This window comes from Stenella coeruleoalba, assembly GCF_951394435.1.
Source record: "Stenella coeruleoalba genome assembly, chromosome: 14".
In the NCBI taxonomy this organism is placed as follows: Eukaryota; Metazoa; Chordata; class Mammalia; order Artiodactyla; family Delphinidae; genus Stenella; species Stenella coeruleoalba.
In genome coordinates this window covers 13,439,754-13,459,811 of record NC_137160.1, presented here as the reverse complement: position 1 = coordinate 13,459,811, position 20,058 = coordinate 13,439,754, and the positions used below count along the sequence as shown (strand labels likewise).

General features: G+C 42.4%; 1 protein-coding gene across 6 annotated transcripts in view; it reads left to right on the top strand.

Moving 5' to 3' along the window:
* TNFRSF11A (TNF receptor superfamily member 11a) overlaps positions 1–20,058 on the top strand; it is a 163,989-nt gene that overhangs the window by 80,633 nt on the left and 63,298 nt on the right. For 4 of the 6 annotated variants that reach the window (XR_013831217.1, XR_013831218.1, XR_013831219.1 and 1 more), the window contains one exon: positions 653–2,887. The exons of 1 other annotated variant lie outside the window; for it this stretch is intronic. The gene's annotated coding sequence lies outside the window, so the exon portion shown is untranslated. Of the gene's footprint in view, positions 1–652; positions 2,888–17,325; positions 17,338–20,058 lie in introns of those variants that run through there. One more of the 6 variants, XR_013831216.1, reaches the window with a different exon arrangement.

The window sequence follows — 20,058 nt, the reverse complement described above, 5'->3', positions numbered from 1 at the left end:
CAGCTGAGTAATGGTCTCCTAAGATGTCCACATTCTAATTCCAACCTGGGAGCTCCTCCATGGGTGTCCATTTCTGGCTCCCATAGCCAGGGGGTGGGATGAGCCCTTTTACTCCCCAGGGCGACTCCTTAGAGATGTCTGGAGCTGACCCTTGTTCTAGTCCTCAGCACTGAGTTCAGAAACATCCCTGGACCAGGCTGTGCTAGCCTGAATCTGAGGATGCTGAGTGCACTGTGTACTGTAGCCTGTATAACTCTGAGACGGATCAGGTAAGATAGTTTCCGGCATATACGCAAATTAGGCTACATCATGCCTGCTTTAACCATATATAAATGGTTAGGTTTCCAGAGGTGTTGTGTGACCCTCATTCTCTCAGACCAAATGTGCACACCTTTCCCTGATGAGGACTTAATAATCTAAATCTGGGCTGTGGCCATTTACATCTAAATGATTTAAAATTAAATCAAATTTAAAATTCATTTGCTCGGTGGCACTAGCCACATTTCAAGTGCTCAACAACCATATGTGGCTGGTGGCTACCATATTCGACAACACAGGTTCGGAACATTTCCATCATCTCAAAGTTCTGCAGGACAGCTCTGATCTAGATGCTTGTACCTCCGTCTTTGATAGTATTTCTGATTTTCCACAGGTCCCCTAGCTGATCTGACCTCCTTCTTGATCCTTTAGAGATGAAATCCTGTTGATGTCATACAAACCATCTCTGAATCTGCTCTTGTCAGAAGTTTGTGAGCCTGTGATAACATTTGTCATAACGACGTAGACCATCATGCTTCATTTCTTAAGTGCTGGCATTTCTGACATTTTTGCTGATGTTATATTTTATGCATAACATTTCCTTTCTCAGTCACAGTGATGAATGAAAAATTGTCAAAATTTGGAGAAAAATGTACAAAAACTAAAGAGAGCCATTAGAGAGATGCATTAGCTCGAGGTGTGGGTACTGGCGACTTCTGCTGGCCATTAGGCAGACATGGATATGAATTTGGTTATTAATGAGGGTATCATTTATGATAAAGGAGTTGTGACAGCAAGCGTTACAAGTAATCATAATATGCCAGTGTTGACTAGACGCACCGTGATCGCTACAGCCAACATAACTGATTTCAATGTCTTCATAGCTGGATATTCAAATAAATTGGTAGTTAATGAAGCCATGCCCATTGAAGATTTCAGTCTAGAGTGAAAAATCCATAGTCCTACTAGAAGGGGATCACAGTGAGGATTTCTTTCCCTTTTCTACCTATGCTGGAGGACTCCTATGAAAGCATCTCAGACTATAGAAATTGCCTTCTCCAAGTGATTTTCAGGGGGCAAAACCTGTTCTCCTAAAACACTACTTTTAACTATTCAATTAAATCCTCCTTGAAATGTATTTTTGTTAGTCAAATAGCGGCATCATTACTGCCCAGGCAATTCCCCGAGGATCCCCATTAAGGATATTTCTGGGAGTCTTTTTCCTGAAGAGGTAACTCTTTAAAAGTTATGCTCAGACACCTAGAATTTCCCTGAAAGATTACAGGAGAATACTCCTGGCAGGGGTTTGACATCACAGCCCATGCTAGCCGGGCTAATAGTTAGTACCTATCATCTTATGCAGGAAGTGCTAGCATACTGTATGAATTTAAATTGAAATTCAGAAATATGGCTGGTGTAGTAATAAAAATATTTTGGCAGAAGCAATGTGGAGCCCTTGACAATTACAGCTGAGAAAATATAGTGAGATGGCTGGAACATCAATTACAAAATAACCTTCCAACTTGACAGTTTTGGAATTTCATATTTTCCAGGGTTCCAAATGGGAAGACAGACTGCTCTAGTAGTCAGACTTATCTTTCAGTATATTCAGTATATTGAGAAGCCAAAGTTAAGGCAAAAACGTAGTACATACTGGACAGAGAGAAGCGGGCAGACATGGGTGGTGCTGGTTGACTGCTGTAGTAAAGGCAAATTCTTTGGGCCAAAGTTTCCAATCTTTTATGACATATGAGATAGTAGGAGGTTAAAGACATTGGATCAATCGTTTATTCATGCCTTCATTAAATTATTTATATATTCAATTGATTATCTGTGGAAGAATGGGATTTTCTCTCCCCCTTACAGCCTGCCTTCCTTCTGCTCCTATCCCAGTGAGGAGAAGGTTTTGGAAAGACAGCTGAGCTAGGCAGACATGTTAAATATGATAATATATATTTAGTGGTCAATCTTAACGAGAAGGGTTTGTCTTCTTCACGTCTTGCTCTGAGAAACCCAGAAAGTCTTAGGACTTATGCTGAGCAGGGCAGCAGGGTGGGATGGAGCTCTGCCTTCCTGGACAGAGCAGGATGAATGGCCCCCATGACCCTGTGGGCTGCTGCTGGGATGATGCCGGGATCCTGGGGAAGGGGCGGCAAAGGAAGGAGAAAAGGGAGCAGAGAGAGCCGGGACCCTCTCAGGAGCCCAGTGAGGAAGGCTTCCTATGAAGGGACACAGATGGAAAAGGAAAGAAATGTCTGGCCCTATCTTTTGGGCCAGACGGTTCTGTAACCAACACTTGGAAAATTACCGGGAATCATGAAAGAGGAAAGCTAGTGTTCGTGACAAGTATGAATTTATTCAGGACCTCTTCAAACATAGAAAAGGAGTAAGAATAATATAATGAAGGTCTATGTAGCTATCAAACAAGTTCAATAACCAACTACATGTGGCCAATCTTGTTTGTTTTACACTTCAACCCACTTTCCCCCATCCTCAATGCATTATTTTAAAGTAAATTCCAGACAAATATTTCATCTGAAAAATACACCAGTTTGCATCTCTAAAGATAAGACTATTTTTTTAAATTAATTTATTTATTTTTGGCCGCAATGGGTCTTCGTTGCTGCACGCGGGCTTTCTCTAGTTGCATTGAGCGGGGGCTACTCTTCATGGCGGTGTGCATGCTTCTCATGGCGGTGGCTTCTCTTGTTGCAGAGCATGGACTCTAGGCACGCGGGCTTCAGTAGTTGTGGCGCATGGGCTTAGTCGCTCCACGGCATGTGGGATCTTCCTGGACCAAGGCTCGAACCCGTGTCCCCTGCATTGGCAGGCGGATTCCTAACCACTGTACCACCAGGGAAGTCCAAGATAAGACTGTTTTAAACATACCATAATATTATCCCATATAAAAATAATAATTCCTTAATATCATCAAATGTCTCCAGTTCTCTTATGAGCTTTTAACAGTTTGTACAATCCAAGACCCAAACAAGACTCATACGTTGCATTGGGTTAGTATGTCTTTTATGGAGATTTTAGTCTCTCTCTTCCTCTTCCCTCTCAAAAAAAAAAAAGAGGGAAAATCGTCTTGCCATCTATTTATTTAAATACACTGCGTCATTTGTCCTATAGATTCTCCTACATTCTGAATTTTTCTGACTATATCCTCGGTGTCATTTAACATGTTTCTCTGTTCTCTGTATTTTTTGTAAAGATACAAAATACCTTTAAAAAAATTTTTGAAATATTGGCTGGAATTCTTCTTTAAAGAGTAACTTGCCCTTAGCAAATATTTGGTTACCTTAAGGTATCACTTATACAGAAAAGATAAGATACACACTTGATTCTCTCCCCTTATTTACCAGTTTTCAGAAAAATGAGTGGTGCCCTAGCAATCTTCTAAAGCGACCGATAGAAGCTTTTTATGAACTCATGGATTTTAACATAATGTATGTGTTTCATTTTATTAGTTATTATTCTTTTTGATGCTCAAGTTTTCCTATCTTTGGCCAGTGGGAACCACTTCAAACTAGTTTCTGTGCCTTTCAGGCAAAACTCGGTAGTCTTTGATAGCTTCCTTGATTTCTTGTATAAGAAGATCTTCCAGCGTGGCTTATGCATCCCCTGACTCTGAACTGGAATCCACCATTCCCCAAGGAACTTGCTTCTTTTAATTGGGAAATAGTATTTAGAGACCCACATTTAGCACTAGGAATACTCACAGTTACTGGGTTGGTCATTGTTTTTAGACCTTTTTAATGGAATATCTAGGAAACATTTTTTTTAAATTTATTTTTGGCTGCATTAGGTCTTTGTTGCTGCACGTGGGCTTTCTTTAGCTGCGTCGAGTGGGAGCTACTATTTGTTGCGGTGCGCGGGCTTCTCATTGTGGTGGCTTCTCTTGTTGTGGAGCATGGGCTCTAGGGCGCGTGGGCTTCAGTATTTGTGGCATGCGGGCTTCAGCAGTTGTGGCTCGTGGGCTCCAGAACGCAGGCTCAGTAGTTGTGGTGCATGGGCTTAGTTGCTCTGTGGCATGTGGGATCTTCCCGGATCAGGGCTTGAACCCGTGTCCCCTGCATTGGCAGGCAGATTCTTAACCACTGCGCCACCAGGGGAGCCCCTAGGAAACAACTTTTAAAAAGATACTGTACATTCTGAGTTCATACTGGTATTTGCCATTCAGAATTAGGATTACAGAATTTTTGCTTTGATTTTTCACATTCTTTTATACTGAAAATCTTGCTTCCTAATACCATTAACTTAATTCCTTATTTGTTTTAGCCTACAAATATGTTCAAAATATTAGTTCAAAATAACAATACCACATCATTACCAACAATATGGTTACTGAAAATAAAATTTCTTTGCGGGTTTTTTTTTCCGGTTTTTGTTTGTTGATATTTAAGAGATCATATATATGTATGTGTATATATATGTATACATATGTTTGTGTGTATATATATATATATATCATAATATAATAATTAGTGTTTTAAAGTCATTTGCAATAATGACTTTCTGTGTGATTAAATTATCAGGTCAATGTACAGTTAGGTTCAGTTGTTTCCCTTTGCTTTTGAGTTTTTTTAAGCTTTTTCCCCATTTTGATTTAATTTTGCTTTTAAATTGTTAAATATATACACAGTTAAAGGTCATAACCCTAAAACAAGGTATCTTTAGAAAAGTCTAGTTATCATTCCTGTTCCCACTCTTGCTTCCCTTTCTCTATAATAATATATTTTGGGGGGTTTTGATTTGCCTTCAATTTTTTTATATAAGAAAACATGTATCTGAATATATATGAGTGTATATTTTTTCATTCTTTGGCCTCTTAGAGAAAATGTAACCTATTACATACATTTGCTGCACCTCAGCTGCACCGAAAAATACCTCCCAGTCCTTTTCAGTACATAGAGAACTGCTTCATTCTTTTATAGCTACACAGTATTCTAATATGTGATGTGCTTTAGTTTACTCAACTGTTTCCCTATTGATGGACATTTGGGCTATTTCCAGTCTTTTGCTTTTACAAATCATGTTATAGTGAAAAGTCTTGTGCATATGCATTTCTTATTTTTGAGAGCAGATCTTTGGAATAGATTCCTACAAGTAGGATTGCTAAGTCAAAAGGTAAATGCATGTAGGTTTGCCAGCTATTGCCAAATCCTCATCTATAGGAACTGCATCCCTTAGCATTTCCACCAGCAATGAGTATGTTCTCCCCTTTTGGATTTTTGCCAAAGGGAGGGGCAAAATAATCTATCAGTGAAGCTGAGTTTGTATTTCTTTTTCTGTGATCTGTATACTAAGAATTTAATTCCAAAGAAGCAGGACTCCTTTTGGACAGTAACACCTTTGAGGTTGTCAAAGTAGAAAAATTTGGCTACATTATATGGTATTGAATAAAGAAGTTTTTCCTATAGCTGGGCTTGAATCGCCAAGCTCTCATTCAGAGTAGCTCAGCCACGGGGAGTTTATACAAAAGGAATGGCCAAAATGCACGGAATAAGAAGCCTCAAAGGGCTCTTTTGAGCAGCATGTGCCGTTGGATATCTTTGGAGGCATTTATACCCATCAAATAATCCATGGGCACTTTATGAGAAGATTGAACCTGCTCTGGAGTTAGAAGTTCTTGGCACAATAAAGAAAACAATGGTTGATACTGAAGGATTAACCGGGTAAACAACATGGTGCTTTCAGTCAAAACTTTATGAAATTCTTACTCTTAAAAGCTCCGTCTCATCCTGTGTATGCAAAAGAACCCCAGAAGGAATATTCACAGAATATTATCTATATTACCTGTTTGGATTTCAATACTGTATAAATGCTTGCAGAAATATAGATTTGCCTTTCCCTTTCTCTTTGGTTATTTTTGATCAATTTGGCACTCAGTGCTATACCGTGGATCTTTTAAGTGGGGGACTGACTTTACAGAAAGGGTCAATATCACATGTTTACAAAGAAGCACTCACTGAGGATTTGTTTCTCTTGCACTTAATTTTACCAAGTTGCCAGTTAGCATGCTACCAATTTACCGAGCATTCAACATTCAGTGATGATCTTCTATGGCGTAGAACTGTGCTAGAAGCTGGGCACACGAAGATGGCTAATGCCTGGTTCCTTCCCTAGAGGAATTTACCATGTGGTCTGACAGACTGACAGGTAAACACATAAGTTAGAAGAACCTCTGACATGGGACCGTTCAGAATGTATGGTAATTGTTTACATATATTTCTGCTAATAGAGTTTACTCTTTCTTAGACACAGCTTTATTGAGTTAAAATTCACATACATATAATGCACCCATTTGAAGCGTACAGTTCAGGTGTTTTGTGTGTGTCTGCGCATTCACAGAGTTGTGCAATCATCACCACATTGATTTTAGAACGTTTTCATCATCACAAAATGAGGAGAAACTCATTTTCCTCCAACCCACTCCCCAGCCCTAGGCAACCACTAATTTTATGTCCCTACAGATTTGCCTTTTATGGATATTTCAGACAAGGAAATGAAAATGAAGTCACACAATATGTGGTCTTTTGTGACTGTCTTCTTTCACGTAGCATATTTTCAAGGTTCATCAGTGTTGTAGTATGTAACAGTACTTCATTCTTTTCTGGGGGGGAAAATAATATTCCACTGATGGATATGCCATATTTTTGTAGTTGTTTGCTGTTCTTTTATTGAGGTGACATTTGTATACAATGAAATGTGCAAATCTTAAATGTGGCTATACCACATTTTGTTTATTAACTTAACAGCTGATGAACATTTAGGTTGTTTCCACTTTTTGGCTACATATAAAGTTGTTAAGAATGTTCATGTGCCAGTTTCTGAGTGGACACTTAGTGAAATTACTGGGTTTAACCTTTTGAGAAACAAGCTCACTTAGGGAAAGAGTGCCTCTTCATATTCCCAGTATCAAGAGCAGTAGTAGAAATGTATAGTAAGTTCTCAACTCTGCTCAAAATTGGCATCCCATTGATTTTCCTGTGTTTTGGAATTGGGAGGGACCTTTGCTGTCAGAAGGCGTATGCTCTGGGTCAGGTGATCGTCCAGCCCACGGTTGTGATGTGACATTATACAGTTCACAGTTCTCCATCCTGTTTACATGGTACCGTGAGAACCTTTGCCAAAATCCACACACCTGAGCTCTGTGACTGCCCTGATTTGCTAATCTACTAGTAATCCTATGAAACGGGAAACTGTGGTTAGTTTGACCATGCCTAGAGCTGAAAACTGACCACTTAATGATAGACTCTAATCTTTAGCCTGGAATGAACACTTCCTTGTCTATCCTTCCCAGATTCCACCTTTCCCCTTTTTCTTAAATGATGACATCGTACTTGTCATTGGGATTTGTCTTTTCTCTCTCATCCATCTGGTTCTTCAGACACCACCCTGCACTCACTTCCAGCACCCCCGAACATGGCTCATCTGAGCTTGGTGGCCAGTCTGCTCTCACGGTCTCATGAACTCAAGATGTTAAAGCTGGAGGGCCCCTCCCTCTCTGGGTTTCACATCTTGAAGCTTATTTTTATTTTGCACTTCCCAGTAGAAAGATCATTTTCCATGATACAGAAACAAAAGCACTATTGAGTAGTTGAGTTGAAGTTCTGAGTAGTTCTGTATTCCTTCACCAGGTATTTACACTGTCCCTCAAGCGGGGGAGTGGTCTTCCTTGTTCCTTGGCTCTGATTGGTCAACAAAGCCCTCAGGATTGGCCACAGTATTTTTCACCAGCCCTGATCGCTGGAGTCTTTAGAACTTCCTGACTTGGTTCTTAAAGGTCCAGGCTCCTCTTGGGTGGCTGGCCAGAGGGAAGTCACCCGAGGACTATTTGCCTGTGGGCGCTGTCTTAGAATAATTTCTGTGGTGGGGATGCCCCCTTGTTTCTCTTTTCAGTGGGTCCTAGGGCTGCTCTCCTTCTTAGCTGACACCAGCCCGTTTTTCCCAGGCTTCCTTCTCCCACTTGGGCACTGAAAGAAGGAGCCCAGCTGTACATCTTTCTTGCTCCCCTCCAACTCTAAATAGGCTTAGAAAATATTTTTGAAGCCATCCAATGCAATTTAGCGCCCGTAAGGGCAGGAAAACAGTCAGAGGAGGGGATTAAAAATAACAGAAAAATCATAAGAACGGTTTAACATCTATAATAGTCATCCTGGGAACCTATTGTGACGAGATTAAATCTGGATCTGCTCTTTCTTCGTCCCATCATGGGATCAGCAAGTCAGCTCTCCCCAGCCCCTCTATCCCTGTGTTCATTTGTAGGGACCCCCGTGAGTCTTTCTTCTTGTTTATACCTTCCTGCCTTAAATGAAAGATACAGATATTAGGCTATTTGGTTTACAAATCAGAAGTCCTCTCCAAATCTAATAACTTTTTTTTCTTCTAGTTTAATTACCTTAATCAATATGTTCCCCTCCCATCTGAGGGCTGGCTGAGCAGCCATGCTGATTTCTGTAGACGCCACCCCTCATCATGTGGAATTCTATGAATACACCATATAACTATATGTGTGTGTGTGATGGATATATACAATTCTTCTTATTCACAGTAGTTTTGGTCTCTAAAGTCACCATGAATGTGAATTGGTGAAACCTGAACCATTGGTCCTAGGGAAAATACGGGCTGAGTTTCCTTCAAGCCTTTGGCCACGTTTTCTTTCATCAATGGGTCAATACATTGCTTTATGTGTGTTTCTGTTTGAAGACACCTTACTTAATATATGTTGTTAATTAATTACATTGAACTCACAACAGCAGCGCTGTAACTCATGCCTGAAGGAAGCTTACCCAGCACACGTATTTTCTCCTTAAGGCACATCACAGCCTTCTTGCACTGAGAGGAACACGCAACAGCGTACTCCAGCACTACACTGGGGGGCATTTTAAACCGTGAAATCCACAAAAAGCACAAAGGTGTAAAACATGTGACACTAAATAGATGGTGAAAAGGACACTTGTTTACAGTGTGAGAGCGGAAACAAGAAGGCAGAGCCATTGTCTTGTTTCCCCTCAGCTGGGAAGGTGTCACATCAAGTGATGCAATTTTTTGACCACTCTGCACATCTGGGCAAATAACCGCAACTATTGATTTGGAGTTTACAAATAAATTTTAGTGAGGGTGCCAGTTTGCAGATACAGTCAGTCCTTCATATCGTCTGATTCTGATCTGCAGTGGGTTGAATCCATAGATGCAGAACCTGTGAGGATAAGGAGGGCAAACTGTACTCCACCATTTCATATAAAGGACTTGAACATCCATACATTTTGGTAAATCCACGGGGTCCTGTAACCAATCCCTTAGCAGATACTGAGGGATGACTGTACAGAATCCACGAATAATGAGGTTCAACTCCATACACACATGCACACACATACATATACATACACACATATACACACTCATACACACATATATACGCTCATACACACACACACACAACTCCGAGGGCAGATTTCATCTATGTTGCACCTACCATGGCACAGGCCATGGGGTTATGCCATTTGGTCATCAGTGTATACACTGTACCTTGCCCAGCGCCTGGCACATTGTCCAGTGAGGTCAATCACACACCCACAGAGAGACTACACTCCATCTACCATCTACTCCAGGTCCATAAAGATTAGATGTAATTTTATAAAAAGCTACCAAGGCTATTTAAAGTTGCCCGTCACATCTTCAGCTTCATTAGATATATAATTTTTATTATTACAATTTTTACATTGATGTAGCTCTTTATGGATCAAAAACACATTCACGTAGTTTCCAAGCTTATAGTGTCTATTGTACATAAATGGATTGCTGATGTCAATTCCACGTGGCATCACTGTGGAATTTTATTTTCACTTTTAATAAAGCTTAGAGAAACACTGTGGTGAACAAGGTACTCCATAGGCCCAGTTTTGTGTGTTTTGACTCATTAGTAGTCTGGTTCTGGTTCTATAGCCATTTGGATTTCTAGCACCCAAAGTGGGGAGATGTGTTCACTGAGGGATTGGGTCAAGAGTTCAAGATCTTTCGGAGGAGAGAAAATAGGCATGTCTCCACCTAGCGGTCAAAAGTAAAATGTGGGAATGTTGAGATGGGTTTAGACCATTAGGTGTCAGTGTACGCACCTAAACTGGGGCTGCTTTTCTTGTGAGTCAAATGCTGGGGAGAGGGAAAAAAAAACTAGATTAGTCAAGGAAAATCCACCAGGATTACTGTGAAAAATATAAAGGTAGTCCATATGAGCTTTGGAATCATAAATTTGAATCTGAATTCCAGCTTCACCACTAAAGAGCTATGTGATTTGGGGCAAGATCTTAGTTACTCAAGTCTCAGCTTCTTCATCTGTAAAATGGGAATGACAACACCGACAGCATGATTAGTTTAAGAATTAAACAAAATAATGTATATAAACCAATCAGCACAGCGTCTGGAGCATAGAAGACAGTCAGTCAGTGACAGGTATCATTATTATGTCTGTTTGAAAGGAGAGATAAAGTATTTCCCTAACACTTAAGTGTTGCATACTTGCATGTGTTATCAGTAACAAGGCAATACGGACTGTAAAAAATGTAAGTAATGAGTGCTATATGCTTTTGTGCAGTAGGATCTATTGAATTCCCTGTCAAATAGATAATGTATTAAATAAGAAGGAATCCTAGATAAAAAGACTGAGAGGAAAGTTTCTACATATTTCACATTGACTCTCCATTTCAATGGAAATGCACAGATTGTGTTAAATGGGTCATATTTATTTTTTTTACACCCACTTAAAATGAAGGGCAGTAAGCTAGTGACAGATATAAACTGGAAGGGTGTTCCCAATAAATAGTGGACGCTTATTTCCTTTCTAAGGAAACAGCATGTCTTTAAAATATATTTCTGGGACTTCCCTGGTGGTCCAATGGTTAAGACTCTGCTTCCACCGCAGGGAGCATAGGTTTGATCCCTGGTCGGGGAACTAAGATCCTGCATGCCGCACAGCACGGCCAAAAAAATTTTAAAAATATATATTTCTAATCCTATCAAAATAATAGTGCATATCGTGGTCTTATCTGATGTTGCAAACATGGCCTCATATTACAGAGGTCTGGATGGATGAGAATGTGGGAATTCAGGGAAAGAACCACCAGCAGCACTGAGGTGTCCCTGTGTCCATCACCTCTCTCTCACCCTTGTAACTGGCGTTGGTCTTGTGGTTTTCTGCCTGCCATTGTCCCTTCCTATTTCTTGTGGGTTAAATGTACCCCTAAAAAGATATGTTGAAGTCCTAACCCCCGTGCCTGTGAATGTAACCTTATCTGGAAATAGGATTTTGCAGATGTAATCAAGAGTGAGTTAAGATGAGGTCACACTGGAGGAGGGTGAGCCCCAAATCCAATAGGACTGGTGTCCTCAGGAGAGCAGAAGAGACCACACAGAGCAGAATGCCATGTGAAGACACCAGTGAGCACAGAGGGAAGACGACATGAGGACACAGCGTGAGCACCGTGTGATGCTGAGGGAGAGACTGGAGTGATGTGTCTACAAACTAAGGAACGACAGGGATGGTCGGCAACACCAGAAGCTGGGAAGAAGGCAAGTATCCTCCCCTAGCACCTTCAGAGAGAGCACGGCCCTGCTGACACCTTGATCTTGGACTTGGAGCCTCCAGAATTGGGAGAGAATACATTTCTGTTGTTTCAAGCCACCAGTTCATGGTACTTTATTAAGGCAGCCCTAGGAAATGAATACACTACTTCTAGCAGAGAGAAGTTCCAGAGTAGCTGGGTGGTGGGTGTTTATCTGAACAGTTTTTAATCCCCTGAAATTCTTTTTTTTTTAATTAATTAATTTATTTAATTATGGCTGTGTTGGGTTTTTGTTGCTGCGTGAGGGCTTTCTCTAGTTGCGGCGATCAGGGGCTACTCTTTGTTGCAGTGTGCAAGCTTCTCATTGCGGTGGCTTCTCTTGTTGCGGAGCACAGGCTCTAGGCATGAGGGCTTCAGTAGATGTGGCACGCGGGCTCAGTAGTTGTGGCTTGTGGGCTCTAGAGCCCAGGTTCAGTAGTTGTGGCACCCGGGCCTAGTTGCTCTACGGCATGTGGGACCTTCCCAGACCAGGGATCGAACCGTGTCCCCTGCATTGGCAGGTGGATTCTTAACCACTGCGCCACCAGGGAAGCCCCTCCCCGCTGAAATTGTAACCTTATAAAAGTATAGTGAGCTGCCGCTAAACAAGAGAGATGAGAGGATTGAAATCATTTGTGTTCAGACCACATTAAGCAACAGGTGATGTGCAAAGAATCTAAACATTTAGGATCTTTGAACAACGCCAGCCCACCTGTGTGGGGAAGAGACAGGGATTTTCCTCTCTTGATGGCTGAGAGCCAGCTTCTGCAGCCTGGGATGCCGGGTCACCTGTCTGCTTCTGTTTTCATGAGGATAATGCTCACTTAATCTTCCCATGCCTGATCTTTTACGAAAATTTCCAGGACATCGCCTTGTTCTCTCCTCTCCTTCCCTGCTACTTTCCCAGCTGCCTGGGACTCCATCCCAGTGTAAACAGGTCCACTCTGCTCCCCTAGTCAAGGGTAAATGGAACTCAAGCTACTAGGCTGTGAAGAGCCTCGCTCAATTAACGTCCAACTTGTTTAAATCCATAATATGTTAATTCAGCTTATTTGGATTTAGGAAGTGCCCAATCATCCTGCTGACACAGCGCCTGAAATAAGCAAACGCCAAGCCCCTTACACAAAAGGGACTCCCTTGGCAGCATACTGCTGGTATTTGAAAGCAATTCCGCTAGGTGGCGCTCCATTGAAGGTTGGGCCCAGGATCCTGGTGCTTCCCTCTCGGTGTCGGCAGGTAATGGAAGCAATCCCGGAATGAATGAGGACGTCCAGAAGGCAGTCCTAAATTGCTCTGACAGATGTAGAAGACGACGTTACTTACCCTTAATCTTCGGATTAGACAGAACCTCTGACTGCTTCCCTCATTGATAGCCTCCTCTGTGATCAAGTTCCTTCTACCTCCGTCCCTTGAAGGGCTCCGGATCAACACACAACCAAAGCATAAGGGCAGGTGGAAACAAGTGAATGGGGCTGCGGGGCTAACATAGGAGGTGATTCTCCATCCGGCTTAGCCTGTGCCCGGTGGAAGTGGTTGGGTGGGCAGAGAAGGCTAATGTCAGCATCTCATGGGTGGATGCCCCCTGGTGTTGGCGAGCCGGCGAGAACCCTTTGTGCCCATTAACACCCTCTGGATCGTTCAGAGAGGGACCAACTGAGAAAGCTGGGATGTTTTCATGTGACGGGATTAAGTGCATTTCCGGTTGGATCTGAGCCAATTTCTTGCATCCGAAGTATTTAAACATGGAAGTCAGATGGGGTCAGGCTAAAAATAAAAAGGACTAAAAAGTTTAACAAAACCAAACAAAGCAAAAAACTCTGAGTTCTCTGGCTAACACCACCGTGTACCTTGAAAGAGGCTTCCCCTTGTATCGACTATAGAAGAGTTTGCGTTTCCTAAGCGACAGAGGTTCTGTCGGACACCAGCTTCCTGACATCCTTCCGATCCCCAATTTCCGAGGCTGTGAGTTGCCAAAAATAGTTCTTTTCTTGTGGTGCTGTGATGAGGCCAGGAAGTAAAACATGAAACTCCCTAGCAGGTCCTCAAGAAATAACTCGCTCCTTCTCTCCCTGCTGCTCTTCTGAGAAGTTTGGAGGCTTTATAAACACAAGAGGTTGACATAATCAGTACACACCAATCACCAAAGCAAAGCCGCCAATACTCCGGTACAAATTTTTGCCCTACTTACAACTAGAGCAAATTCTGTCATCCCCACCTTCACCAGCTTCAATGTTGGTTGTTGGTTTATGAACAGTGGAGAGGGACACAGGGGGCTCCCTGTTGCCTTCCAATTTGCCAGCAGAATGGCTCTGGGGACAGAGCCAAAAAGACAAAGCAGGTGTGCTGACTTCCTTAGAATCATCTGAGCACTGGAGGCTCATGGCAAGTGCTCAATCTGCACCATGCCAGGGACATGGTGAAATAGACAAATCTGATATTGGGTACCTTCAATTTCTTTTTATGTACCCCTTTCTTTACTCTCTCATTGAAATTGCAGGCCCCCATCCCCTTCCCTTTTCTCCTCTATTAACACTTGGTCTCAGGAAAAAAACTGATTGTCAGTAACCTTATGTCAATGGACATTTGTACACTGCTCCTCACTAGATGAGGTTTTCCTCATTTATTCACCACCAAGAAGGTGGTAGGAGTGTTCTGGAAGACAGGGACCTTCTGGTGTCCCTGAAATCACCCCCGAAGGACATGTCTGCCCTTCACTCTACGTAGGCTGTTGGAAGCGCGAATGTATTTCAGAAGCCCTTCCCCAGTAACAGGTGGAGGTTTGGAATAGTTGGATAATTGCTACTAGAATTCCTGGAAAATAGCAGCAAATATCCATAAATAAACATTAGAAATGAAACACACGTGCTTGGCATTTAGCATATTTTAAAAACACTGTTTACCAATTTCTTTCCTCTTTGCCAATCGTTAGAGTTGCCAAGCGGCTCTTTAAGATTTGACCTGGCCCCGCCTCTGCAATGATGAGACCAGCTCAAGGAAAACGCCACCTGAATTCAAACAAGCCAAATGTATATTTGTGCTTGCTTAAATCTCCAGATTTTATTCCCCTGCCATGTTGAGCCCGTCAGGAAAGCGTAGCCTTAGGATGAAGGACACATGCTTGGCTTTGACAGCTGAGAAGCAAGGACAGGAATGGCAAGCATGGAGCTCCATGTGCCCGCATTCTCTGCTTCCTTTTCCATAGCAGGGGTTACTAATCCACCTCAGCCTTCCAATGAGAGCTTCAGGTGGTCCCTAGTGAGAGGGTCAAAGCCGTATTCCAGTTGTTAAATTCTCTAAGACAGTGCAGAGCAGGTCTCTCAAAAGAAGCTACTGGTTGCCCCTAAAATTCCTCCCAACTCCATGTTGCCTTGGTGCCTAAAATTTTTTACAGATTAAAAAAAATCGTGGCTCAGAGAATGAAGTGCCCAAGGTCATACAGCCAGTAAGGGACAGAGCCAGGATATCAAAACTAGGTTTTTTTTTTAATAAAAAATAAACAAATTAACTTTATTAAGTTACACTTCAGTCCTTACATTGATTTGTTTATGAAAATATCAAAAACTAGGTCGACACACTAGTAGATATAAAATAGATAACTAATAAGAACCTACTGTCTAGAACAGGGAACTCTATTCAATACTCTTTAATGGCCCATATGGGAAAAGAATCTAAAAAAGTAGTGGATATATGTATATGTATAACTGATTCACTTTGCTGTACCCCTGAAACTAATACAACATTGTAAATCAACAATACTGCAATAAAAATTTTAAAAAACAACAAACTAGGTCTATTTTATCCCTTAAGACCCTCACTTTCTCCACTGTATCCATCACACGGCCTTCAGTAGGTGAGGATTTGAGAAGGCAGGTGAAGAAAGCATGCGAGGCAGAGGAATTAAATTCCTGAGACAGGAGAGAACAGAAGGCAGGCTGCAGGGCCAGAGATAAACCACCCAGATTTCACAGTCCTACCTTGGGCTGGTCTTGGTTTGAAATAAGAGAACCTCAGAGTGGAAGCTGACATTTCCCCCAGAATCAAGGCACCTGCATCCAACAGGATTCAGCAGACTTTTCCTTTAGACAGCCCAGAAGAGAAGCAGATGGCAAATATCTGCTGTGTGATAAAAGGTAACCATAGAAATGTGCTATTGTTGTTACAAAATTGTATATTATTATTCTCTTGGTACAAGTGAATGTCACATTTAATGGGCAGAAACTCCTAGAATGTTATGCTTGCGCCAGTGGTGGACCGCATGTATTTCACACCTGGAGTGGATTCTTTTTAACAACTCCCCTATCATACAACAAAGTTAGTTTTAGTAATAATCATGAAATTAAAGTATCTATAACAGCAGGGAAAGAAATGCAGGCAATGACATTTTTCTTTTGTTAAACTTCACATAAATAATCATGGTAGTTAAATAAATAAATGAATAAATAAGTAAATAAATAGTACATTACCCCCAAAGGGGAAAAAGTAAATACTTTAAAATTAGTCTCTTTTTTTTTAAATGCCAACTACTTTATTCTTTTTTTTTGAAGATTTTTTTGAAGATTTTTTTTCTTTTTGATGGGGACCATTTTTTAAAGTCTTTATTGAATTTGTACAACATTGCTTCTGTTTTATGTTTTGGTTTTTTGGCCACGAGGCATATAGCTCCCCGACCAGGGGGTTGAAGCCGCACCCCCTGCATTGGAAGGCGAAGTCTCAACCACTGGACCACCAGGGAAATCCCTTTTTTTTTTTTTCAAAGAAAAGGTGAAAAACCCTTTGCCTCCATGCTGGTAACAAACAGAACGTTACAGTTTTTGTTTTTGAGACTTCCGCAGATTTGTCAACGATTTCATCAAAATTAATCGTGAATATTCACATTCAGTACACAACATAGCCAGACTTGTCAATCTAGTTCATAGTTGATTGAGGAATATTTTTCACTCATTTTAATTCCTGAAGTTTTCTCTCACCTGTAACAAGGGACATATAAGTAGTTGGGGAAAGTCTGAAGCATAAAGATAATTTTGACAAAGACCCAGCTCAATCTCATGTCACAGCAAATTCCAGAATTGACGATACAACCTCCTTCTTCAGGATCGATTCTAGCAGCTTTCAAAGGTCTCTGCAGTTGAAAGTTTTTCACTAAAACCCATCACCAGGAAACATCACAAATTTCTGTTGTATTTGGTTCTCAAGTTTCTCTTCTGCAAAAATCAGGGAAAGTGTCAGAATGACGGCAAACTGGACTTATTTGAACCACCAAGTACTTGTCCAGTTTCTGCCCACAGTGACTCGGGCTTCAAATGCTGCCCTTTCATCTGGCAAATGTAAGATTGACATCTTCAGTCATTTCTCCTAACATTTCTTCTTTATGATTTTCTTTGAATTTGATTTTCTTTTCTGTATAAACTACATATATAGTTTTCTATATAACTGTCCATTTCTTCACCTTTTTTTTTTTTGGCAGAAGTAGCAGCCTCTTTCCAGTTTCTTCACACTGATCTTCCAGGAACAATTTTGAAGCATTGTGTACCTTGTTCAAAGTGGATTCTGACAGTTTGCAAATATTTTTGTATGCTTACATAGAACAGCAGAATTAAAGCCACTCAAGTTCGCACCTCTGTCTACCATCACCCCCACTGTTAACGTCTCATGCCCTGTTTGGGAACAAACTCATGTAGCTGAGTCCTCTCCAGGTGACAGCCAAATTAACTTCCACGTGGAATAATTATTAAAGGATAAACAACACAAATGTGCTAATTGAGGCTTAAGTATATAATATTAAACTCCACAGTAACCACGGTTGTTTAGAACATAGACCAACAAAAGATGATTTGGGGAGGAATCTGTATCATTAACATTTAGAATTGCCAGTGCATGGTGGTAATGAAAGGCAGACCAACTTTTAGATGGTTTTACTAGCGTTTTAAAATTCTCTACAGCAGGGGTCCCCAACCTTTTTGGCACGAGAGACCGGTTTCATGGAAGACAGTTTTTCCATGGGGGCTGGGGGATGGTTCAGGCGGAATGGGAGTGATGGGGAGCGATGGGGAACAGCAGATGAACCTCTGCTCGCTCAACCACCCTCGCCTCCTGTTGCACGGCCGGTTCCTAACAGGCCAAGGGCTGATACTGGTCCACGGCCTGGGGGTTGGGAACCCCTGTTCTACAGACAGTGCTCCGTCCCCTTCCCCCTGCACCAGGCAGGCTCTTCCCACTTGCCTACCTTTCACCAGAAAATTCAGTGGCCTCACCCCTGGGGTTTGGATCTCAGGACCAACCCCTTCTGCTCCCACAACCCCATGACTTCTTACCGTCAAGCTAGTTTCATTGCACAGGATTCAACAGATTTAAACAACGGAAATCCCACACGTGGATTTTTTTTTTTTTTTTTTTTTTTTGCGGTACACGGGCCTCTCACTGTTGTGGCCTCTCCCGTTGCGGAGCACAGGCTCTGGACGCTCAGGCTCAGCGGCCATGGCTCACGGGCCCAGCTGCTCCGCGGCATGTGGGATCTTCCCGGACCGGGGCACGAACCCGCGTCCACTGCATCAGCAGGCGGACTCGCTACCACTGCACCACCAGGGAAGCCCTCACACGTGGATTTTTTCCTGCTCAAGCTACCACCCTTTCCCTGGGAAGGAACCCATGGGTATCAAAGTCCAGCTGGCAACCCTCTCGTCTCAAGGCTCATCTCCCAAAGCCAGCTCTTCACAGGGAAGATGGGCTTTCCCTCCAGCTCCCTGGACATTCTCTTTTTTCCTGGCATCTGGAAAGTAAGGTTCTTGTCCCCTTTTAGCCACTCATTTGGGAACCTGGCAAAAACGACTTTTTCTACTTCTTCCTCACATGCAGACGTTTAACTGAGTAATTTCTAAAGCCCCTGATAGTGTCCTCTGGGGCTGGCCGTGAGGTCAGATGACCTTGGCCGCCTGTCCAGGGCGCCTGCAGACGGTGCCCATGTGGGGAAAGGTCAGCTCCCGGCACCGTCTCTCTCGGAGTGTTCCCCGTCCCGGGGGCACTGCTGACTTTTCAGATTATTGCATTTCCTTGTTTGGCATCCTCAGAACGGTTGGGCCCTGGAGACTTCCAGATGTCTCTCTTGAACAATCAGAGCCGGATTTCCTGGGCAGTGCCCTCCTCATGCAAACATTCTTATTTGTCACGGCACTGCCCTCAGGTTGTGCAGGAATGATTTCTAAAAGATAACTCCCACTCTGTTCTAGGCTACACGACTGCTCCATATATGCGTCACACCAACCCTTGTCGGAAGATAGGGGTTTATTTGCATTTTAGAGATGGGGAAACTGAGATGCCAAGGGTTGAAATTACCCATGGGGGTGCATGCAGCTGCCCTTAGGGACAGAACTGGGACTAAAACCCTCCCATCCCCAATTTCTTATTCATTCATCCACCCCCACTTCAACGAGCTTAGCTCAGGCCTGGCCTAAGCCCAGTAATCCTGGTCACACGTGATACCTAGCATGCACTCAGCTGGAGAGTATAAACAGACACAGTGCCTTGCCTCTAAGAATTTACGATTCAAAAGTCAACTTGTACATTGAGTATCAAGATGTCTTTAGAAATAAGAAAAAGTAGTGATAGCATAGAAATAACTTGTTTCTATGACTTTGTATGTTTTTATATCAGGACATAAAAATCTGTTACCTATGTATGGCAACAACATATTTAGGAAATGGTCCAAACAAAGCTATACACCCGGGATGACAGATTTGCGGCACGTGCCCCGAGAGTCCCTGGGGATGTTTGTGGCAGATGGTGACTTTATCGTGACTCTCTTCCCACTTAGCACACAGATGCAGCCTCAGAATCTTTCCGAACACAGCACTCTGCTCAGTCACACGTTTTCTCGCCACATTTCAACTGAATTTGCCATCCCTGCTACAAATTTTAGGTTTATTATTCTAGGAAATATGAAATGAGTGAAGTGTGGATGGTTGGCCCTTTCAGGCGGCTACTCCCTAGTCTACCTTACCTTCGCTTTTCCCACTCACACCTCCTCCCAGGCCCCAGACAAGTGCTGGAGTCAACGGATTGCAAGGAAGGGCATAATCATGGTTTGAAACAGAAGTTACACACCTGAGATGTGGAAAAAATTTGCAGGAGTGCCAGCATTTCACTATGGAAATGATTAATTTGCAAGGTACTCCTTCCTCCCACCCCAGGCCCCGGGCCAGAT